This window comes from Bradysia coprophila, assembly GCF_014529535.1.
Source record: "Bradysia coprophila strain Holo2 chromosome X unlocalized genomic scaffold, BU_Bcop_v1 contig_173, whole genome shotgun sequence".
NCBI classification, from domain to species: domain Eukaryota; kingdom Metazoa; phylum Arthropoda; class Insecta; order Diptera; family Sciaridae; genus Bradysia; species Bradysia coprophila.
Window position 1 is genome coordinate 1299424 of NW_023503302.1, and position 26208 is coordinate 1325631.

Genomic DNA, 26208 nt, shown 5'->3' on the forward strand with positions numbered 1-26208 from the left:
CCAAGGACCTGACAGTTCAAAACCAAAAGTGTTCCAGAAGACAACTAGCAGATTCTTGAATATCAAAAGATTATTCTAAATTAATGTATAATTTCACAACATTTATGTCGCGCTATTTCATTCACTGCCAGACTAATAATAAACATAAAAAATACCGATAGCACAAAACCAACAAAACAAATCTATTGTGTTGCATTGAAATGTTTATAAACGAATCTAGTCTGCTCATGAAATCGGCTCACACTTCTTCATAACATTAATCCCGAAAGCATCACTGGCAACACTACTATTTTGATGACATGTTGACAAACTACTTCGACTGTTTTGTTTTTGTGAAGTGCTAGATTCATATTTTGCGTAATATTTGTCGATTTTGGTGGTGTTACAATAAATTTTGCTGTGAAGTAAAGTGAATACATGATAATAAAGACAAAAGTGCTGATTGTTTTTGAAAATAAGTGAAAAATGAAAAAATTAAAATTGTTTGGCCATAGGTGTTCGTCGAAACTGAATAAATTGAAATTATGGCTATAGACAAAATGGCCGTCACTTATTTTTGTGTTTTTATTTTTTTTTCGAAAGTTTTTAATGAATTTGCTTAGATTGGTGTGCAATTAATTCAAGTGACAAAGTTTGTCATATTAAAACTAAAATAACATCGCGAGTATTGTTTCTCAGTGCTAAAGAATATTTCATGTGATACATTTTTGCTGATAAGTAATGAAATTCTGCTGGTATGTGATGAAAATCTCCTGATATGTAATGAATTTTCATATGAATATTCCTTCACTTGTGATGTAATGAAAAAGTTCCCACATGTAACGACCGCTTTCCGCGGGTGGGAAATGTACGTGTAACAACAATATTCCGGGTGGATAGGCAATAAAATATCTAAAACATTCCATGAACTTCAACGTCTCATTAGATTATAGTTCTAATGGTAATACGACATTAGTGGTGATCAAACGATGTTAAATTTTTTTAACTTGCCATTAAGTTTGAAGTGATGTTAACAATAGTTTGTCATCTTCAAAGGCTCGAAAAAGTAGCATTTACGCACTTCAAGCATGAGTGGTTTTCTAAATACTGAAACTTGACAGTGTGCAAAACACTGTTACTAACCATTTCATACAAAATAGTATGTACTCTATTTGGCAGCTGACAACTATAATCACTTTTGGTCGAAGTGCATTGATATAATTCGTTTAGATTTGGCTATGGTGACAGAACCGTAAAACAATGTTATTAGAAAAACCACGCTGAGTGAAGAAAAAGCGATACAATACTGCTGGTACATTTTGTTAAATCAGAAACAGACATTGCTACCTTTTACAGCAAAATTATCTGACCAGAAATTCAAATAAAGCGAGATCAAACAATGTTATTGTATAGATACGTAACACAAAGCCTATTCATCAGCAGTCAAAGAATATTATATTTTTCAAATTAAAAACATCTGTCTTTTCATCTGATTTCGGCCTTTGTTAACAGTAGATTACTATACCAGGGAAGTAATTTGATATCTCGTTTCCAGATGAGTAAATGTATCCGAGGGCTTCAGCCCAAGGCACTTTTACTCATCGTAATACGAGATATTAAAGCACTTCTCGTGTGCAGTATGCTATTTAACTATACGAGCGAGTTAAAGGGCTTTCCCTGAGGAGTGAATAGCCCTATTACCTCCCGAGTAAAGTAAAAATCATTAACAACTGGCGTAAGCAGGGAAGTAAAATCTATGTGGTTTCCCTCAATTTTAGGACAAATAACCACTCGGACCACAAAAACTTCAGTGACGATTACCAAAAACTTTTCTTATTTTAATTACAGTTAGAGGCAGTGAAATTTCAGCATGAATTTGCTGCAGCTGATCCATACAAACAATCAAAACTGTTTATACGGTTTTACCACCACCACGCGCATGTGTGCACCTTCAACCGTAGAAAAAGTTTTGATTGTATGGATGGATCAGCTGAAACAAATTAATGCTAACATTTGTCTGCTTCTGACTGTACCCACAACATTCAAAATTCAAATAGTTTTCGTTATAGATTTAGGAATTTACGATTGAGATAAATTTTCATGAGCGGAGAAACTTTCCGACTCGTTAAAAGAACATTTTCGACGAACTTTTCTCAAATTCTATATTTTTTGGTTAAATTGAGTCTAATTGATAGAAGAAAAATAATGAAGGTGATGAATATTTCAAAACTGTTTTTTGGTAGTGGTTGAAATATGATGGGTGCAACAAAACTCGAAAATTTTACTTTCCCGATTGAACATAAGAGTCATTTTAACCCTTTTAACCATATTAAAAGGAATTGCCCAGAATCATCGGATGTATAAAAGTTAATTTCTGTACGTTTCCAAGAAGTCTGGATAAACCAACATTGTAATTTTAAAATAATCATTGTACTTTGCCTTTACAATTTAAATTAATTTAAGTGAACACAAAAAAAAACAGAGGAAAATTTCAGTAAAGTTAAAATGCATATGTAATGCGACGAAGTCATGCAAAGGAACAATTACGTCCAAAATAACTTATTCATCCATACCTTATTTACCCGTAGACTAAACCGTTTTTATCAAATCACAATCACGGATTCTAGCTAAAACTGCCATTCCATTAAATACATTAATTTTTCCCTTCGTTTTTTTTATTGTTTTCGTTTATGTAATTCCCAACAGTCCGACACAAATTGGTTTCAATTTCCATATGAACAAGTTTACTGTACGACCGAAAGTGTGTTATATCAGAGAAGTAAAGGTGTGGCGCTTATTTGGCGGATGATGGTGTGATATGATTCTCATGCGGCAGCAAAAAAAAATTGTATGTAAACGTTAACCGAATTTCAACACTTTTGTCATTACTAATTCAAGCTCGGATTGTACAATAAATTTGACCGCCACGTGTTGCGCTATTTGTTGGGTTTTCTTATTATTGTACGGTTGGTTATCTACATCTATTTTATCGTTATATTGTTCGTTATTTGTTATGCAAAAGCAATCCAATTTCGATGGAAATGTTGAAAGTGTTGTCGTAGACGGAAATTATTTGGAAATTTTTGGAAATTGTCTGGAAACGACATAGAGAGGCGAATCTATTTGTGAGAAATCAGATTAGTTAAACGAGAACTGTAGAGAACTGCAATCAATTTTGTCGTTCTGCGCTTGATTTTGACCTGCTATTTAGAAATATTTTAATAAAATTGACTGACAACAATCTGAAAATAATTCCACCTTATGCTTAGCAGAAAATAACAAGCTTTGGTAACCGTAATACAAAACCGATTACTCCAGTAAGTATTTATTGAGGCATCACATGCATTTTTCCATAAACGATCCGTCGACTACGAAATCCATTCTGAGCTATATGACACAGACAGCAACGGATAAAGTACAAAATGATGACCTAGCGTACAAACTTGTGCATAATGTATAAAGAAATATTTGCTGAAAAACGGAGTCTGATTGAAACTGTCTACGGCAGAGAAAGTCGTATTAGGTATCGTTCAGCTGAGAGGTTGAAAAATTGTTATTTCCTTTATCGATTACGCTGTTCTCTGTACCTCTTCGAAACTAGGTTGCAAGACAAATGTACAAAAATAAACTATTTTACAACTTTATAAAAGTTTGAAGATCTTATTTATTAGACGAAACAAAATTTCTTTTTAAATTCTTTTTAGTGAATTTGATGAGTTATATATACCGCACTGATTCATGTATATTTTTGTATGCCAATCATATATTTGGACTTAAATAACTTATTGGTTTTTATGAAATATTGACAAACAACGGACAAAATAGGTCGATTTTTTGTTTACAGTTTGTGCGTTTGTACAGTCCGAAAATCGGTTTCAGGTGTAACGGTGTAAATATTTCTGTGTTGATTTCGCATTTGTGTCCATAAAAATTCGCTATTTATTGCACAAACCATTTAAATTAACAGTCAGCACAACGCACTACGTAGGTCATTTGCATTCAATTTTGTGACGAAGTTTGCATGCACAAGCCAGGGACTAACCTAAGGAACATCGTGGGTGGGAATTTTCCCACCCGCGCCTTTTGAATTCCCATCCACGAATTCAATTTTGACCACACTATAAATTTTTACAAAAACGTAAAAAGTACTTTTGATTTTATTCCAAGTTTTGTGGCAGCGAAACCATGTCCTCAGCATTGACAAGAAAATTAACCATCTGAACATATTGATCAAAGCTCAATTTAAATTCTTCAATAAGGAAAGGTGGAACGACCGACTTTCACAGTTGAAAAATTACTCTAACCAACTGTGGAAAATTACTAGGCTGGTTAGCAATTGCAAAAGCAGTCTTCATTCCTTAAGGATACATCAGGTGCTAGCAACTACAGACCAATTAGCCTGCCAAACTCCATCAGCAAAATCTTAGGTAATCATATCCAACAAGCTCTAAATAAGAAAAACTCTGCAGGATTGTTCACATTTGACATAGAGAAGGCCTCTGATAGTGCATGGCATAAGAGTCTAATACACAAAATGTTCCTTCGAAAGTTTCCTTTCTATCTTATTAAAATTGTTCAATCATTTCCACAAAAACGGTCTTTGTACCAAATTGTCAGAAATCTAGGATATCTAGCTCATATCCTAGCAGTAGTCCCACAAGGAAGCGTGCTGAGTGCTACCCTTTATTACATATTCACTTCAGATTTGATTGTAACGTAAGTCACGTTCTTTGTGAAAAGATGATTACTGCAAATCTGTTTTGCCAAATGGCAAAATTATCAAGAAATTGCATGCCATTGGTAAGATCTCAAATTATTCTGCAAAATAGGAAATCAAATTAAATGACAACAAAACAAACGCGGGCTTTTTCACCAGAAGAAGGGCTCAGAAGTGGAAGGAAAATGTGTTTCAAATCTCCCTAGGAAAAATTCGACTTTTTTTAATCATTGTTTTTGGCGCCTCTAAGTAAGAATTAGGAAGTCATTTTTGCGCCTTTTCGTCGAAATCCCACCCACGGGAAAATCCTTACGTTAGTCCCTGGCACAAGCTGGTATGTATTCCATAACATGCTGAGTGTGGTTATTAGGATGTTATAGCTATAAGCACGCGATAGTGATAGTGGTAAAACCGAATGAGCATACTTCTAGGCATGTACAGAGAAATCACGTAGCTTAAGAGGCATCGATGCTTAGCTAAAATTGTAGTCTACATATGCGTGTCTCAAATTTCATTTTTGGTGATATCTTTTCATCAGAATCCCCTTTGAAAAATGTGAGCCCGCAATAACAACCACGAATGTGTTAGATTTAAATAAAAATTAGTTTTGGTTGTAGTACTAGCTTTGATAAAATGGAGCAGCTTAACGAAATTTTCACAAACTGTTCAGTTTTCTCACAGCTGGTCAAACTGCTTCAACCAAATCTATTTTCTGTTAAAAGTTAACACATTCGTGGTCGTTATTGCGGTACTATATTTCTGAAAAAGGATTCTGGTCGAAAGGTAAACTAAAATCCAATATTAAATAAACGCCAAAATGTATGGTTTTGAGCAAAGCATCGACGCCTCTTCGTACATACCAATTTTGCTTAACCTGAGACGAAAAGCTCAAGGGCGCAGATTGCAAGAACCGAATTTCCGTACAAAGAAAACCAAAACAAGACTCCTTTTCACATTCACTGAACTTCAAGGAAGCATCCTTCGGAGAAACATCCTTTGGAACGACAAACAGAGCTATAGCTCTTCCCTTTCCCGCACATCATGTAAAGTGGCGAAAAAGAAAAAAGAAAAAAGAAAAGCTGTTTCGACCTCGAGAACTAGCGGCGGTCACAGGTCAGAGTGGACTGACCATCTTCAGTTGCTTCCGCTAGCCTCTTACACAAGATTCTAGCCTCTTACAGGAAAATTTGGAAATTGTGGAAAGCTGCTAAGAAATCACCCAAAAAAATTGCAGCAAAGAAAAGAAAAGAATTGAGCCTGAGCTCCCAAAGCAAAAGTAAAAAATAACAAAAAACAATAAGAAACGTTCCGAATAGCATTGGACTTGCAGTCTATATGTCATGCCGTTGATTCACGGCGTCAACAGTGTTTATCTTGGTGTTTATAGAGTAATTCATGTTTACGCAGACCTTAGAGTTAGTTCATCCTACTTATATGCCATCTAGCTCTCCGTTTACGTAAAAGTTAGTTCAAACAATAGAAAAGAAGCTAAATTTTCATTATTTTAACAAACTGTCAAATAAACAGTTGACTGTAAAGTAGACAAACGGCGTAAAAGTGCGCCGAGGCACGGCAGAGTAAAATAAACCAGGCAGGAGCGGTTCATTTTCGAAACGTCAAATAAGGGACCTAATACAATGTATGAAAATGAAGGCAAATCAACACTGACATAAAATGAAAAATTTTATTCGCAAAAAATGTAGGGCTACTAGATTATTCAGGTCCCTAGTCAAATCAGCCTGGTTAACTTTACTCTGTCGTGGCCGAGGACATTAGTTGCTATCGACATCGACCGTCATCGATTTATCTTTTCATCATATGACCAAATACGTCATATATACACAGTCATCTGTGGTTCACCCATTAACTGTAAATTTCTTTGTACATCAGACACAACAGCGGCCTATGTTCTGGATTCACACATCGGGCGTATAACATACACCCCCTAAATCCAATCAATGTATAGGAAAACGTAATACCATCTGGTTTGCTCAGGTGACGTAAACTTCCAACTTCGACACAAAAATGTCTGGTACTAAATGTATAATCAAGATGTTTTGCATTGAATAAATTTCCTTTTCGTAAACTTAAAAGTAACTCTACAAGAAGTTTCAATATTATTGTTGTTATGCTGAACAAATTATTTTTTTACGATGAAATACATGATCTGAAACATTTATTCGTGCATTTTGTTCAGCGACAAAAAAAACAGAATTCATAAAAATAGCGGCATGTACCATAAGTGCAGAATTCTATGAGAAGCCAATTGCGAAATATGGTTTCGGAAATGTGATAGAGTTAAACGATTTTACTATGCGCACGGAATATTTTAAATATATGCTTGTAAAGCGTGTTCGGTAAAGAATTTCTAGTTTCAGCAGAAAGGGAAGAAAAATAATTTTCAAGTGGTCTAAGATACGAAAATTGAGGAATAGAGGTAAATACTTAGTGGTTTTCTTTTGATATAGAGTTCTCAAACAAAATTCTAGTTCTAGAAATGTGTTGTGAATTTTCGCAAAGAAACTATTCGCTTATGTTCACCACATAATATTTCAAAAAGATCAATTCAAAAGACAACTATTTCTATTATTAAACGAGTACACAATCAAGTATAATAATAAAAAAAATACGAAAATTCCCTAAAGAATATTTTCTTGAATAAAAAAAATGAAAGGAAGAAGCGACAAAAATATAAAAACGTTACTTCTCAGGGAAGCTTTCCATTCTATTTTCAAACTATATTTTTGTATCATACAGACACTATGTATGTATGTATATCCATATATGGACGAACTTTTAGTTGATGTTGTTGTTATATAAATGTGATGGCACCACAAAACTTTTACCAAACCAGCCAAAAACGAAAAATAATTTTCTATTTTTCTGGGGTGTCTATCTTCTAGTAAGTTTAACCCCAAAAATGTGTATTATGTATATATACGTTCCTACTGTACAATAATATTCATATAACTCGCTATGTGATATTCTCCATTTGGATGAGACGAGGGCTGAATGGTATTCATATCACGTGCGTATACAAGTTCTTTCTAAATTAGGTTCGTGGTGGCCATAGTAAATATAATGTTGTGTAAGTTGCCTTTTTTCGGTTGTTCTTTTAACATCTTATTGTGTATATTGTTACACAAGCTACCTTATATAAAAGGGGAAAAGATGGTTGATATAATTGAGAAAGAATAAAATGTTACAGTCTTTTGCGTTTATTGATAGATATTTTGTAAATAATAACTATCAACAGATTTTGAAAAAGAAAAGTGGTTTTCAGCAGTGAAATATTTTTTTCTTTTAAAATTTGATTATTTGTTGCTTTTTCGATAACACAAATACTTCAACCGAACTACGCATTGTTTATGTGACTCTTTAGTCAATGGCATAAAAAAGGAATTTTTGAGCAAATGTTTTCCAGGTTCAGGCAAAATGTTCGCTTTCTCATCCTTTATTTCAATTGTATATTGGAGTCCATTTTAGGAATAGTCTCAAAAATGATTTCAATATAAGACTTTTTGTCAGTAGTGACAAATTTTTACATGAAAAAGTGAGTTTACGACTAAATTGCATAAATCGTTGCGAAAGTAGTTGTTTTTGCCCTTCGACATGTTTATCAAAATCGCTTCGTTCGTTTTATACCTTTTCATCTATTGACAAAGACAACCACTTTTCGCAGAAATAACTATTAAGACACTGAGTTTTAATTGCTCTTATAGGAACACCAAAAACGTCATATTCACCTGAGCCAAAACGAAAACAATGTTTCCCACTTTTTTTCCCAGTCGTGTCAAATTTTGTTCGGAATGTGACTTTTTCGTCAGCCTGAATATGTTACTCGGAACAAAATGCTGGTTGAAACGTTCTTGGACTCCAAGTCTTCCCCACCTCTGTACATACCATTTTTTTGGTTCTAGTGACATAGTATACTATTTTAACACTATGCACATGTGAAAATACTCATCTTGTGCCAAAGCAGAAAATAATCGACCAGGTCAACCTGAACTAATCAAGTTTGGCCTGGTCAACGATTTTCAAGTTTCAGGTTGGTTGAAATGTAACCTATTTCTGGATATGACACCCCATTATTAGTAGGACAAACGTATTACGTAAATGGAAACGAAAAAGCATCTATTATATTTATTCTCCTTAGAAGCCATGAATGTCAAATCATAAAATATTATGCAAATTTGTAATTGATGTTAGTGCATTTACATATTTTTAATTCGACCGATCTCGATAAATAACATACTTTATGTTACTTACAAATGCACTGTGAAAATAATTGAAAACAGCATAAGACCATCTTCATTTCGGCTCTATCATGACTGTATTGTAGTTGTGAATCTAATATTCTCAAGCGCAAATAACATTTAGCAACATACTTATTAAAACCATTTTCATTCTGATACCTCAGCTGCTTTCAGCTATGAATTTATCCTATTTTAATGTTATGTGAACAATGCATTCCTATAACCCATACTAAAGCAGTTTCCGTTTAAAATATTTGTCAAATTTCCTTTTGTTCGACAGAAACGGAAATGTTGCGCGGGTGGCCGTAAATATGCCTAGTTATAAAATGCGAATTATATTTTGATAGACGGAAAAAACAGTGTAGCATAGCCTCGAGCATAAATTCGTTTTTATTGTAATTGATTTTATATATATATATATACTTGCGACACTGTACATTATGATAAGCAGATATTGTGTGAAATCAATGCGAACGCATAATGTACGCATTACTTGAAATGCAAGAAAATCGTCTTTTTGCGGAATTCATAATGTACGCATTAGTGATTAGTTGAAATGCAAAAAAACCGTCTTTCTTGGAATAAAATCCTAATGTAACAACTCAAGTGACATAGATGATGTGTATTTAAACATTTAGCGGAATTGTTATATTGCATTGTTAAAGTTTGAATTTAAATTTCCTAAGTAGTCACGAAATTTTGCTCAAATTTTGTGCCGTTTATAGAAGAACAGTATAACCCGAAAGGGCGTGTAGTGAAGTTTTTAGTGAATTTAGACCGATTTATTTGCTACGATTTCGTAACAAAACGGCGGCGACCCAATCTTAGAAAGGCAATGATAAACGCGTGATAAACCTGAACTATCGAATGGAATAGAAAACAATAGCCATAGCGTTACACTCGAGAGTTGGCGTGATGGCGTTTTGTCGTTTTATCATCTATTCATGTGGCCACTACATGGACAACCCTATCTTTGTAGTATTTATCAACGCTGAGTCATATGTTGATCTGTCAAAACAAAACGAAAATTATGCTGACTCATATCAAAACAAACCATTGCACTTTTTTGCTTTTGAAGATTCATAAAATCTGATTGTTCAATTTCTCGAATATGCAATTGGATACGCCTGTACAGACAATTTAATAATATTTTGTAACCAATTTATTAGTATTCTTGAATGAAATTTGTGGTATTTTTACTGAGAAACCGTTGACTGCACCAATTCATATTTTCACTAAACGTCTTTCTTACTAAGAAATTCTTAGTTAACAATTTTTCACTGTAATTCGATAAAATTTCACGATTTACTTTAGTTAAATTTGTTCCTAAAATTTATTATTTCAACAACTGTAACGAAAATTCACAAATTTAGAGCAACTCTTAGAACAAACAAACACAACACAAATTCAATGACACAAATGTCAGACAGTACTCATGTAACAGCAGTAAAAACAACAGTTACTGGCCACAAGAATGCAATTCTTAGGAGCATCGGCACCCAAAATGCTGGTTTCCTCTTAGAAGCAGCATTTTCATAGAAAAGCGCCATCTCGCCAACTCTCTAGTGTAACCAGGGCCTATTTTTGAGAAATTGATTCCTGAATTGATTTTCTAAATTTCCTAAATTTGCCAAAATTTTCAAAATTTTACAAAATTTGCCAAATTTGCTAAATTTCCTAAATTTTCCAAAATTTGCTAAATTTCTTAATGAAATTTCCAAAAATAGGCCCTGAGTGTAACTCTATGACAATAGCTGTACACGGATCAAATTATATGGGCAAGAACCCATTTGAAACAACAACAATAAGGAATTCAAGAAATAAACACTAATTATTACTTCTTACCGGATTAACGATTCTAAACTTTATAAAATCACTCAAAAATCGACAGAAATCGACAGATCCACAAGCATTTTAATTCTAGAAAACGTAATAACGATCAAAAACAGTGGTCGAATTTCAAATTCAATGTGGAGAACACCATCATCGCTATATATTGAAGACAGTTGTAGCACATCTGAATGGTTTACGCACTTCTGCGACACTTTTTATTGCAATAATAATAATCAATGTTAACCGTCCAGTGATATTACCCGCTTAATCTCGTCCAATTTGTCAGTGAATCAAATTTGTGAAACTAAAAATATGCCGTGATATTTGACAGCTTTTGCACCATGGGGCCGATTTACAAAATGAAGGCACCTCAAGCATCAATTGCGATGCGGAGTTATCGAAACCACATCATCGGATTTACTGCATGACGGCGTGTTAGTGATTCTAGTAATGATGACGGTGTTGTTGAAGTTTAGATGGCTTCCGATTTGCGACATGACATGCTTGTTAAGTGTTCGTATTGGAGTGATAACGGTGAGAATGCACCAGCAGAAGTGGACAACGATGGCATGGACGAGCAATTGTATTTCGCTTCAATGCCTAAAGATGAAGACGACGAAATGTCATTCTACATTGCTGGCGCAGACAGTGATCATTCGGACAATGAATCGTAAGACGAAGGCGGCACGTCTCAGCATTACGTTCCACATGCTCTGCCACTCAAACGGAAGCATGGCAGAATAGTCGAAATCGTCGGCAACGCCGTCGTCGTACGATGGTGGTTGACTGTAACAAGTGGATTTTGATTTAAATTTTAGGCGGAGTGATATATCATCGACAAAAGTAAAATCACTCGAAAATTTCTGAAAATCAGAAAATCCTAAAAAAAGCAAGAAAATCCGGATTCATTTTTTTTTCTTCACAAAATACTTGAAATAGATAGATATTGATGTAAATGAGCTTAGTTTCATTTGGTGCTGCGGAGGTTCAATGTCCTTCAAGATGCTAGTCAAATTGTATGTTCTCTTCCTCTTTGCATATTTTTATGCCATGTTAAATTAAATATCTTGTTTTGCAATACACTACTATGTTGCGAGTGGCTTTGACAGATGGTCCGTACTAAGCATATACCTGAGTATACTTTCAGTCCTTGTGATTACGACGACGTAGTATAGAATATCAAATTACAGTCCACGTATTATTCGATATTTTATCACACAAGGGCCTCAACTTTGACAGAAGGTGTATGATATGCCGTTGAGTGTAATAAAAAAAATATGTTTCTGGCTTCGTAACCTTCTGTAACGAGCAGTCCTTTATTGCGAAAGTGTTTCATAATGAATAACGTATAGACATCGAGTTGATACAAACCGCCAAGTTGTATACAAAAACCACTAATATGTGCGTTTGTGTTTCAAACAAACCATTTCAACATCAAAAATTGTTGATCATGAAATTTTTCTGTAGAATACGAAATAGTTAAGAGTAAATTTCCACCACAATGTAATTCCGTGCGTTCAAACCCTTAACCCGATCAAAAAATACATTATTTTCGAAATTTTAAAATTTATGAAACCAAAAGCTTTTAGACTTTCTCTCAATCTCCTTCGTTTTATTTTATTTTTTTAACTTTGGCACTCAATGCATGTTTTTTTTATGAAATTGTTTGGGAATGTATTTCGTATAATTTATATATTTTGTTGAATTTTCTATGGTTTTACGGAGCATAAATCAAAAAATGTTTTAAATTTTAGATCTCTATTGAAACGTATATTATACATTATACATACATGCAGACATAACACAGAACTCTGTTGTTATCATGCATACATAACATAAAAGATTTGCAACGATAATTTAGACTTGTGTGAAACAGAAAGATACACATATTTTGAATGTAACAGGGGTTATGGGAGCACGGCTTTTCTTAAAAAAAGAAAGAGAAAATGCAAAAATGGTAAGGCATTTCATGAAACTTTTACTTGACAGTGAAACGATAAGATTTGTAACATTTACCTTACATATAAAATGCAAATAACATTTTTCCACCTTTAAGTAACAAATTCAGGCATCATGTCAATTACCTCTTTCAAAGTAGCACATAGGGCCGAATGAGTTTTCGGCATTTTTAATTGATAGTAACGACACACATCCTGGAGCAATGCGATTGTTAGCTTCTTGGGCTTCTGCATGGAGTCTATCCATCATAGCTTTTTTCGAGCCATAAATTGGCAAACTTTTCTCACACAATTTTTTCGCTAAATCTTTAATGGAAGTCATTTTCGGTAGAATGTAACGTATAAAAGCTGATTGTTGAAACAAAAAATCTAACTTTGTTTATGCTTAGTTTCCTCTTACCAAAAAAAGTACTCCGTGTGAGAGACAAAATTGAATTTTTTCAATTTTTCTTTGTTTATTTGACAGCTTGCTCTCTAACGGCTCTTTCACGGAGTACTTTTTTTTTAAGTGGAATGGGCACTTTACTGTTCGAATTTTCGAAGTTCCTTTTTTCTATACTTGGGAATGTTCATTCCACTGTTTATTATACATTTACTGTGGTAGTTGTGTATTTGTGTGAATATGTGTGAATGTTACCTCAGGTCGATTACTCCGATGAACGCTTGAATCAACAACAAAAAAAGAGTAGAACCATAAAAAACAACAACTTTGTAATGTCACAAAGCTCTAGCCACCAGAGCTGAAAACTTGGCTGAGACCATTTCATAAATTGTTAAACTTTAGAAGTTGTTTCATGGCAACGTCGACCAAGTAAAGAATGATACCGTTTTATCGTTGGTATAACGTCAAACGAAATAAAAAATATTACTGTGAAAAGTACCATATACTGTTACCTTGACTATCATTCCGTAATTAATGCTGAATGTTTTTACTTCGTAACAAAATTATTCGTAGAGTTTCATTAGACCATAGTTTTTTATTTTCTGTTAGAAACTTTTTGATTTTGCTTCAAGTACTTTCTTCAAAGCGATACAAAAAAAAAATATTATTTTTCTATTTCCGAGCACAAGATAACTGTCGACGATAAAATAAAGTTACGACTGAACACAAGTGGAAATATGATTGTCTGCACTCATATTTTTCTGAAACATTCATTTTGCAACTGGTATTTCGTAATAATTAATCATTTTGTATCCTATGCACAGCAAATGCTCCAATAATTCGCTTTCTTAATGTTTAATGTTTTAGGTTTAACATACTGTGACATTTTGGAACAGCGGGTTCCGATCAGAATTTAATCGTTACTTGATATGTGAACAGCTAGGTGTTGTTCATGAAATATGTTCAAAACTATGTAACTGACCGGAAAAAGTACCAAAAGTATAGAAAACCTCTGGCAGCCTGTCAAGACGCTACAATTTTTGTTTTTCAGTACTTCATTCATCACGCTTTATTTTCTGGTAAATGTCAATAAAATGTAATTGCAGTGAAGTTGGTTTTATAGCAAATAGAGCATTGACATTATAGTAATTTTAAGACGAAACTTACTAGAAATGCAGCAGAATTATATTTACGAAAGTCGATTATAAATTTGAGCTTTAAGCATCAGTTTCAAAACAGCATTTCCTGCTCTAAAAGTGGAGATTTCACTGTTTTCCTCACTGTCAAAAAAGCGAAGACTATTTTTGGAAAAACACTTTCCCATATTTTCCCCAATTTTCACGAAAAATATTTTTCCTGCAAAAAAGACTTGGAAATGGCGCACTACGGCCGAGACAACTATTGGGTTGTTTGTGTAAAATATGTAGCATCTGATGCCACAGTAGATGTCCGAAAATCCTTGAAAAAATATATGGACGTCATCAGTGCACGATCCCTAATTCTGCACGGATAAAAACGACGGCTTTCACATTCAACGAAACACATTTTTAATTTCAAGAAGAAGTAAATGTTCCAATCTCATACAACAGGCTAGCGGTGGAAAGAAACAAAGCCGTTGTAATTTATGTTCGCGCAAAATGAATAACATTGTCACGGTTAACTTTATTTATATTTAATGACCCTCGGTTACATTGTCAAGCGTTTTTTTTATGTTCTATCCCGTAAAACGACAATAGCAAATAGCAACCTTGTTTTTCATTTTAAATCTCAATAAAAATCGGTTTCTGTTCTTGAGATTTAACTTATTTTAGCAAAACATTTTTATTCAGCAAGCAAGACGCTTTCTATTGATGATCAATTTATTTGGTCTGGTGTATTATAAAAAAAAGAGGAAGAAAATACCAACACCAGGTGTGTTTACTAAGCATATGAAAAGATTTCACTGTTGTGCTCGTAAGGGTTTTTTTGTTCGGTGCGAATATCAAATAAAACTGTTAGCTTGCTAGTGTGAAGAATGACGAAACAACATACATATAACGCAAAAATAAAAGGAACAAAGTGTTATAAAGTAGTCTGATTTGCATAAGGGTTTGACGTTCTTGTGCTAAATTGATGTGAAAAATTGAACGTTATAGATACAAATGGGATATACTTTGGATTTTGAGTGTATTATCGCAAATGTATATACAGAGCGGAGGTAGCTGAGAGTGTTTGTTTTTTATCGAAAAGGAAAAGTTTCAGTGGAATGACAAAATTTATGAAGAAAATTTATCAAGTTGATGCCACGTAAGTATAGAAGTGTGTATAAAGGTGTGGTATTTACCATTTCCTTTTCATTTCAATGCAAAAATTTCTTTCTTTTATATTTCTAATACCGAAACAACGCCATTATTATCTGTACGTTTTTCGTTTACACATATAGATACATTGTGTGTGCTTGCGTTCAATAAAAAAGCTTTAATACATCAAACGAATCAAATCCTCCGTAAATCCACATTCAGTCCCAATCAGTGAATGTAATGTGACATAAGACCAATACCATGGTTCGTCTGTAGTAAAAATAAATCGACCACCTGCTACATACAATAATGTAGTGTGTGTATATCCTTCGTACTGCTACAATATGGAATAACAAAATTAATATAATCCGTATAGAAATGCGTTATAGTTTTGGAATTAAACTTTTTAGTTGTCTCCACCTTCTGACCACTTTTACCGGCAACGTTATTGTTGTATAATTTTCGTAACTTTCATTTATGCTTTATTATGTAAATTCTAACTGACTTCGGTTAATGTTTTTATCTCTTTCTCTATATCGAGAAGAGTACGAGACTGGAAAAACGGATTTTGGGTGGCAGGTAGGAGGAATAGGCTTTGTTGTGATAGCCCGAAGTAACCCAAAGTCTCTCACTCCTTTATATGTTCATATACCTTGTAAACGATAAAAAATATGAAAAATCGCCTAGGATAGAGGACTTCAAACGAGTCACCAAGCGTAATTTATCCCGACTATGAATAATTTTTTTTTCTTTTTAGTAGTAAGCTTCACACAGCAAAAGGTTATTGTTCGATATGAAAATGAAATTAGATTCTGGAACATGATAAAATCGATTCGGTAAAAAGGACAATTTAGTTGCTTAAGATCTAAATCCTCCGTCGGTGCAACTAAGCTCCAAACAGTGTAATAATTCAACGCATAAGCTTCCGAACAAAATAGATTAAATTAAGGATATTATCAAAATAAATCTTTTAAGCGAATCCAATAAACTAACCTACGGAAATAAACACAATCTGCTACAGACATAAAAATAACCAAAAGCGAATATTTTGATTGAGTATAAAAATAATAGACCATCCAGACTGTCCGTACGTTTCAAAAACATTGAAGTTTACCTTCCTTGGATGTATTGTATTAAAGCAAAATATTATCCCACCATCATTTACACAGAGATATTGAACAGAGGAAACTTTTCTCGAGCAATATAATATCGAGTGTTTTGAAATAATACACCTACGAACCCTCCATCTACTGTTATATGTTTCATGACATGTTTCATAAAAACCTTTAGAGTATCACCACACACATACACACAGACAGATCCTTGTAGCACAGTTAGCATTTTTGTATGCACACGGAATAGTAATATGAATTACTCAAATAAACTTAACTTTCAGCTTACATGTCCGACCGTTTCTATAAAAAGAGAAACATCGAAAAATTTACAAAACACCAAACTCTTATCCTACTCTCCAAGATTCTTATTTATTTATGTCTCAAATTGGTCAGAACAAAACACAATCAACATTTTCCCATATTGGATACGCAATATCTCATTCACACGCGGCCTGGAGTTCACTCTATCGCAACCAATTCAATTTGGATCGATGATGATGATATGGTTCGTCCATTTGAGATGAAAAAAAAAACTATATTTAGGTCGCATGTTATGTGTATTACATTGAACACACATCTATACACAACAACATGTCGTCTATACTCATTCCATTTTAACAAATATTCAACAATATAATGTGGTTCAGTATGTGACGCATAAAAAATGGAGCGTGTTGTTGGTATGCGCCCGAACTAGGTGCTATGTGTGGTCCCCATATCCCATGTCGAAACCCATTTTTTTTTTCTTTTACGAATGATACATTCAGTCAGAATCAGTGGACCAAATAAAAACACCATCCCGAAGCTAATAATATTATTTGCAGGGATGTAATGAAAACGAAACCGAAAGGTTTATATTTTTCGATATTTTTTTTTCATTATTTTGACCAAAGAAATGAAAAATATGCCAGCTCAACATTCGAATATTTTTCCATTTCAGCTGTACTTTACTTTTACCTCTGCGTATATTTGTTTGGCCGAAAAAAAATATTCATTTTTAGCATTTTCGAGCTGGTACGTATTGCAGATGTGTGTGAAGGTTAACCGGTACCACGATATAATGTATTCGGAAAAATATAGAAAAACAATCGTTGGATTCTTCGGTGATATTCAATCAACGTAGTCGCTCGCAATACTGCCTATTAGGCTTGTTTATTAAACGTTTATTTTCATGTACCACGAGACTGTTCATCTATTACATTTATTTACTCAACCAGTGTAGCTTAATGCGAGAATACCCAGGATAGCCTAATACTTCATTTTATGTCATTATGTTGGGTTAACGCACTGAAGCAAAAACGGAAAGAAAATCCAATTCTTTTTATTGCTTATAAGTATATATACATCGCGAAAGCTTTATAATCGAATGTCGACTAAATTCTTTCCCCTATATTTTCTGTTTAACATAACCTTTCAAAGTTTGCAAACACATGTGTGTTATGCTGACACGCCTTACTTAAGATAACAAAAGCAAAGTCTGTTGGATCTTAAAATATCTAGATTAGATTTGATTTATTTTATAACATCCTTTCGGGTGGTATATAGACTCGTATCAGGTATGACTTTGTCAAAACTAAGTTATGTAATTTTTAGGTTTTCCTTTTGAGTCGGGCATATTATAAATTTCTTTGTGAAAAACAATAGCAATGTTACGCAAGTCGTATAACAGACAGTCTTAGTACATTTCGTATGAAGAGATGCCTTATAATTTCCCAATTTTATAAAGCTCTAAGGTCGTCCTTTGTTGTAAAGCTCTTGCTCTAATGTACTTGCTCAACATTTTCTTGTTTTGGCCATTGTTTTAGGCGTGTATCTAGATGCTCGTTGTTTTTGACGTTGATCTCGATACTTTCGGTTACCGATGACACCGAGCCATTGATATACGATCGCATTATTGATGTGTGATTTTAGCAGTGACATCGTGTCTCTGCGGTTTCGATTTATTTTTGATTTTTTGCATTAGTAAATCTCCAATTCGATAATTTACACCTACAAGGGCGTAAGAGTATCCTCGATTGATAATGTTTTTCGTGCACGTATATTGTGGACGGTTGAATATCAAGTATTTATATTGTATTTATATTGTAGTAACGATTGAAAGAGTAAAAGTGTGGAACTCGTTTTTTTCGCCTCTCTTGTGTAAAATTAGTATATTGAAATAATGGACAACACGATGGGTATAACAAGCATCCACGTTATTACATAAACATGATCAATAATATGTTGTCGTGGATCCCGAATAAAATGAGTAAGGTAAAGAATTTTATTCCGCAAATTCAATGAAATGGAAATTTATGGAATAAGTGGTTTATAGTCGAGAATGACATTTCATTTAATTCTCTAGTTGGTTACGGATCGTAGAGTGAGATTGGGTGGAAGCATTGGAAATGACAGTTAAATGGGTTTGTTATGATTTTTTTTTCTCCTCCCTGTGTGAATGAGATTATGGGTTTTCTTTTCTATTCCATTTTGTCGTTTCGTTTCAATGGCTGGTTTTTTCGCGTTGTACATATGCTTTTCAATAGGGACTGACGCTTCATTGGTATACATGTTCTTAGCGAGACACAGGCATTTGTACGCTACAGCATTTATTTCTCTTAAATTTTCGTATGAATTGGAACACTGTGTACGTTTATCCCTTTGCCCGGTGTATATATTTTACATTTTAAAACGTAACTACCTATCAGCTCCTAAGCGATCATTAATTTAAAATAAAATTGCATCACACATAAATTTGTGGAAGAAAGTGCTCCCTTATTGAACACCAGTTTCGTTAAATTGCATAATTTATTTGAGAGTTTGTCTGAGCTTAACAATTTATAAGAAACCATTTTTCCAATTCAACGTTTGCTTTGCTGGAAATATAAACATCGTAGAATGTGTGTTTTTTTCCCTCCAATTCTGTGTTTTTTTTCCTCATAGCTCCCCATTGGAAATACACACTACATACACAACTTTGAAAGCGTCTCTCTCGTATTTACAAACTACTTTGAGGAGCAAAAAAGGATAAAAGTAAAAGAAAAAATAAATTCTTAAATCGAAAATGTTCGACACGACATTTACACGTAGTTTAAAATGAAAACAAATTCAAATGCATTGGAATTACTTCTCACATCGTTAAAAATTTGTTGTAAAGAGAGTTGACTGTAAAACAGAACTCCCAAAGAAAATATTGTTGGCTAAAACCATTGGTGTAGCATAAATGGGTTGCAAATAGTTTCTTCTCGCATTTTTTTCGTCTTTGAGAATTATTTGCTACGGATGAACTAAATAAAAAAAATTCCGTTTTTATACAAAAAAAAAATCTGTCATAAACGATGTGCACACATAAATTGGCGTTATAGAGTGATTTTGATGTATAAATATTCTCTTGGATGCCATGTTCGTTCGTCGGCACAGTGTATATATACACCTATACACAACAACAGCGATAAATATATCTGAAAACCACAAACTTCGCTAACATATTCACAGCACGGATGTCATACATAGCAAAACCAACTTTCAATAGTCGTAAAAGTAATTGCATTTCGGTATCGTTCACATTTAACTCAGCGCTGACTCTGGATTGTTGGGGAGCCATAAACAATCTGACTGAGATGAACGAAGTTAGACCTGATCTGGTTATCTGTCCGCAGACACATTACAAACAATCAACAGTAAATGTGTAAACACTCCGCAACCAATACAGTATGGCACACAGTGGTCATCCGTGTATCACTTGTGTAATAGTGTAATAGTTATCGTTGATTAAAAATAGAAATGATTGAGACAATGTTTCTATGTTTTTTCATAAACCTCGCTTTGCATTTAAGACACTCAAAAATCCACGGAATGAATCATATTTTGAATAGAACTTGATAAACGCTCTCTAATCACTACTGTGAAAAATAAGAGGTAATTGATCTGGGGAAAAACGTTTATGAAAATCGATTCAGTCGATTCAGCGAGTGCCTTCAGCTACTCGTAGTTGCGCTAATTAATTTAGTTTTTTTTTTTAAATTTACAAAGATAAAAATTACTAATTCGTACGTTCATCAATCTAAGTTTCTTTGGACCAATTGAATATTTTGTTTACCTACTCTAAATCAGAGGTATTTGGTATGCCCTGCCCAGTGGCAACAGATTCTCATTTTGTTTGGTTTGGGCCTTGGTGGTTCCAATGCAACGCTTTGTGTTTTTGTCAATTTTTCTAACCACAAGATTCTGTCCAAAAATTCATGTCAATGTGAAATGTAAAGGCATATTTCTTATGAGCATTGAACAAGTGCCATTTACATTTCTTTACATGCTTACGCACGGTAAAGTGCACTTTACATCACTGTTTGCGACAGGGAAAATGCACTTACCGTCCATAAACATGTAAAAGGTGTGATTACTCCACTCGCCTTCGGCTCGTTCCGCAAACCTTACAAAACAAATATTTATAAGCAGTGACGTAACATACTAATAACAAGTTTAAAACGTATGGAATAAAGTAAACCTCAATCGGACAGTCGGAGACTTTTTATCAGAAAAAAAAATTGTTCTATAGCTAAATCTCCCAAAACAGTATGTTTTACGTCATATCACACAGGCACGTACCTAGAGCATGAAGATGCTTTTTGTATTTCCGGTTCGAAAGTCATTCAAACTGAACAACCTGTTTTGTTAACATTCGGCATTTGTCTAAAACCGTAGGCTTCTTGTGGGATTTTACATGCGTTGAAATGTTATAAATATTGGTCTGTGTTTTGCAAACAAACTTGAGATCCACAAAACGATTCATTTAGCCGTAATTAAAAATTTATATCTCACTGCTCGAAATAAATCAAATACTCCACCGATTCTGATTTTCGATCATCAATTCAAATTATACATAAAATTCTGATATCCTCGACGTTTAATATAGAAATGTTAAGTGTTGTGCTGTTAGTAAATTAAACGGAATATCAACATTACTTTCGTATGCAAGCAATTGAATGAATTGAATCGAAATCCATTGCATTTTCGATTTTCAGAGATTCAGACAACAATCAACAATACATCACGATGACAGAAAAGTAACAATGTGAATATCTTCTCAGTTTTGATGTGGGCTTTGCATAATTTATATGAGGAATAAGAACAATGAATATTGTCGCGTGTATCATTCTACGTGTGAATTACATAAAAAACATGCCCGAAGGCATCATGTTTCCAAATAGATGTACTCTCTTCATCAATGCGATCGAGGATCGTCAGTCCAAAGACGAAAAAATCAAATGGTAGGACGATGCGTATGGACTCATATCAAGTGCGATTCGAAAGGTGTCCATCTCAGAACCATTAGTTTATGTAGTCGACCGCAAACAGGTGAGTCAATTTACATTATTTATACTGCTACTGCACCCAGAAAAAGAAACTTCAGACAATACTCCGCGTATGTGTAAAGTTCGTCGAAACGGTATGATATACATCATTGACATATATGGTACATGGACAATGTTTTCTATACGTGGGACACGTTGACAACGTAGTTACGTATTTCGATTATCAGATTTGAACATTCATGTGCTACGTGTTGTAGTGATGTACGTGGAATGTGAATCACTTACGGGTGGGACGGAAATTAAACGCACATAACGTATGCTTAACGTATATAGTGGATGTTGGTCTTAAACATTGAATTTGGATCAGATTTATTTATGTTTCTTAACACGAAGAAGATCAACTACAAAATTGTTTTTTAGTAAATTAGAGAAATCTCGACAAAATAATTTCATTTTTTGTGAAGTAGTTTTATTTCGTAATCATATCAGAAAGTTGTTTAAGTTGGAATTATCTGAAATTGATTATAAGCATTTTGATAATCTAACTATCTTGCTATCAAGTTGACTTAAATTCAATTATGTTAAAAAACGACATATAATTATTTATGTGCGATACTTTATAACGTTCTATGCGTACACACACGTATATGGCTTTTAAAGTATGCTTCAACAATAAGAAATGTCAACTAACACTGCTGTACTGCAACATTAGAAAGATCGTTGGCTCAATTCCCAAAGAAGTCAATTTTTAATTTGAGATATTTGTTACCAATAGCTGCTAAAATACATAATAACTACTATAAGCAGCTAATATGGTGTCTACCGTAGATGAATTCAATAAAATTCATATTTTTAAATTTTTGTGGAAGAGAAATACTTCTTGCACGTATTATATTCAAGCCGGCTGTATAACTACCTTACCACACTTTTTAACAGGGGGCACGAATGATATACGCATAGCACGTAGGAAATTTCGCTCAGTGTGTAGCCATTTGCCATTTGAAGAGAATCGCAAACAGGTCAACGCCACGTTCCTTGAAGAGAATCACAAACAGTTCAACGACAGAGCCGCCATTCCGATCGCAGAGACTTCATCGAACACAAAAAAAGACCATTGGAAGGTGCCAGGTCAACCAGAAATTTATTGGCTACGGCGTGCTACGTCGATGAATTCCATCACAAAGCCGTTGAGGCATATTTCAATTCGGTTAAATTCGACAATGAGGACAGACCGGTGGTAGATGCTGAAAAAATATCTTCTAACATTGCTGAGAATACGAATATGATACGAAAATGCAAACATTTTTGTGTTCTTAACGACAATCATATGTTTGATTTATAGACCTAATGTCGTGAATAAAATTGGTAGTTAGAATCTAGAAAGAAGTATTCAATCATCTGTTATCGATAAGGACGTCAGAAATAAAAGATCAAGTTCGATTTTCCGTCAATAAGTTATTGACACCTCCCTCAATCGACGAGCAATTGAACGCAAATGTTAGACACACATCGTATGTGTCTGATCGACCAGCAAAATGAAAGTTCTGGGCGGTTTTACTATTGGTAAAATTATTTGAAAAAACTTACTTTTGTTGAAGAGTATTTGGTGAATATTGTTGCAAATTCAGGCTTCGTCGCTTTGCAGTCTCCGTAGCTAACGTTAAATCCGAGGCTGGCTTTTGTACTCGTGTTTTGTTCGAAATTTGTTTTTCCTGTCGCTGCTTCGCAAGGACCAGGTCCTTTCGGCGGATCGATGTCTAATGGTACGTTGCTTTTCCGTTTCATTCGGTCTTTTGAATGTTTTTTGCGTAGTCTTACGATTTAAGGACTTGGACTAATGGAATTTTGTGAATGTTCGGCTTCTATTGCAATTGGATTGGCTAGAACATCTAGTCGCAAAGATGTCTCCGGATTCTGCCGTATACATATTACACCCATCGGATGGTATACAACACATCCAAGAATATTGAACATATCGAGAACATTTTCTTTTGTCGTGTGGGTAGATAAAAGTAAAGCAAAAGTTGCAGACATTCAGCAGCGTATTATAATTAGATTTTGAATATTATGCCTCACAAAGATTGAATACAAAACCGTGATGACATTGCAATGACAAAATATTACATATATTTCCAGCACAATTAACAATATTTCTAATTATGTGTGACAGTAATTTCATCTAATTTGTAATTTCTCCTAGAAGTACCCTGCCATGTACAATGTACACATTTAGATGTTGAGCGGGTTTTATCATTTCGCTTAGAAAATATTATACAAAGTTCTCTCCAGTCACTGTGCGGTGTAAATAACTTCCAGTCTCGCACAAACAGAACCAAAAGCTATGTCAAAATATTCCCCGAAAACTGGTTAAGTGCTGAACATCATAAATCAAATTAATGTCTAATCAACATCGAAAGAAAAGAAACTTTTCTAGATTACATACATTTCGTTCAATGTCGTGTATAATGGCCGGGTTACCGAAACATTCTGCCGGGATAGAGGTACGAAAATACGTATTACATATACGTATATATCTAGAACATCCGACGCAACCATATCATGATACTTTTCTTTAACAAAAGCAGAAAAGTTTGCGACAACTCGTGACAAATAAAATATTAATGTCTTATGATTTTGGGTGTGAGAGGTGGACAAAACAAATACAACTCAATCGAAAAATGTGTAGAGCTTTACTTATTACAATTAAAATTAACAATTGATTGAGGTGAGGGAAAGTGTATTTCTTTTCTTTTAGCGCACACAGTTGCTCGTAAAATTTGTATATAGAATTTCATTTTTATATTTATTACCCACAACCAACTTTAATTTTATCTGTCGCAGACGTGGGAAGCAATGCTTTCGTATTATTTATAGGCGTATAAAAAAAAGCAAACGAGAAAAAATTGGAGGAAAAATGTTTTTATATCGTTTGATTCTCGCAGTTATCTCAGTTTACATGAGTGTAAGACAAACGAAATGTGCACATGTGCATAATGAGACAAAAAAAACTACAAATGCTTAAAATAGTTGTCGAAAAGTTTGGGACTCGTTGAGGGGGGTCTTGGGTTCATGGATTTAGAGTTGTATAACATATTAGCCACATCAACACTTCCAGGTTTACTAGGCTTACCTCATATAGCCCTTTTAAAAAAAGTCGTAGAAGAAATGCTGTGTGTTAAGCCCAAGGATTTGTTGCTAAGCTAGAGCCTTCTACTGACATCTCACATCTCGATATTGAAAATTTCTATTTTATTTTCAAACGTTGAAAGTTCTGTTCACGTCTTCGAATCAATAATGTGAAATGGAATCAGTCGATTGAGTTGTGCTGTGCTCAAATTATATTCTGTGTTCTCTTCAAAAATTCCCCAAAGTCATTAAATTTACTTGTAAACATGTGGAAATAGGGAGAAGAAAAAAACAAGAAATTCGAAAACTTGTGATTCAAAGTTAATGCAAAAAATCAATTACTCTGACAGCATACAAACAAATAAGTGCTACACTGCAAGAGAAAGTTTTCCTTAAACTTTCTTTATTTTTTTTAACTTCTTCAAGCAAAAATATTGCATAAACGATAATTTTCGTGTTCAACTCATCCAACAAACAAGTGAATTTGTGGAAATATGCATGCAAATATTTCGTGAAAGAAAGACTAAACTTTGCGATGATTCCGCAATTTTTTTTTATGCCATTTTCTTTCAAGTTTCTGAAATATATACACACATAAAATGCTATGGGTAACCGTGTAGTGCAGTTACGTAATTTGTTTCCGTAAATATTTTAGGAGCATTTAAAACGTAGTTCTCAACGTTTGCATATTGTTCAAAAGTCAAAAAAAGTCAAAGAAAATGCAATCATATATCATACGACTGGTGCTTGTTGGATTCCTTGAAGTTCGCTCTTTTAACTTTATGCCATCATATGATTGGTTTCCCTTTTTAAATATGTCAAGAGGGAAATATTTTGTGCAACTATACTGACTTCGTAAACAAATTAACTTTGATGCCATTAGTGGAATATCATTTCTATTCTTCTTCTGATGATACACAACATTATTAGAGTCCAATATTAAAAGGAGCTATCTCGTAAAGTTTTTTTCCCGCTTGCGTAAATAAATTCTTTGATTCATAGGCTGTGTTTCAAGAATCAATGAATATTTTCTGTTATTACAGTAGAAGAAAAATGTCAAGTTCATATAAGGAATGTAAGGACAAGGAATGTGTTTGTCGGAATTACTTTAGTTCAACATATCGTTTTGTTGAAATTCTTCGGAATAAATTTTATTTGAACAGTTCACATAAAACAAACACATGACATACACAACCTTTTCCTTTCTATGTATTCGATACCTTTCATAAATAATCCTTTTGACTGAAAGTCAGGGTCTTACGCCAAAAATCC

The 26208-nt window shown here is 33.9% G+C and overlaps 2 long non-coding RNA genes across 2 annotated transcripts in view; one reads left to right on the top strand and one right to left on the bottom strand.

Moving 5' to 3' along the window:
* LOC119068381 lies at window positions 1-11102 on the bottom strand. Its single transcript, XR_005086148.1, has 3 exons — window positions 11091-11102; window positions 10987-10988; window positions 1-132 (listed from the first exon to the last, which is right to left on the bottom strand). It is a non-coding gene; the product is annotated as an uncharacterized LOC119068381 (long non-coding RNA).
* LOC119068380 overlaps window positions 8746-26208 on the top strand; it is a 27490-nt gene continuing 10027 nt past the window's right edge. The window contains exons 1-2 of the long non-coding RNA XR_005086147.1: window positions 8746-8756; window positions 19660-19665. This is a non-coding gene — a long non-coding RNA (uncharacterized LOC119068380). The remainder of the gene's footprint in view (window positions 8757-19659; window positions 19666-26208) is intronic.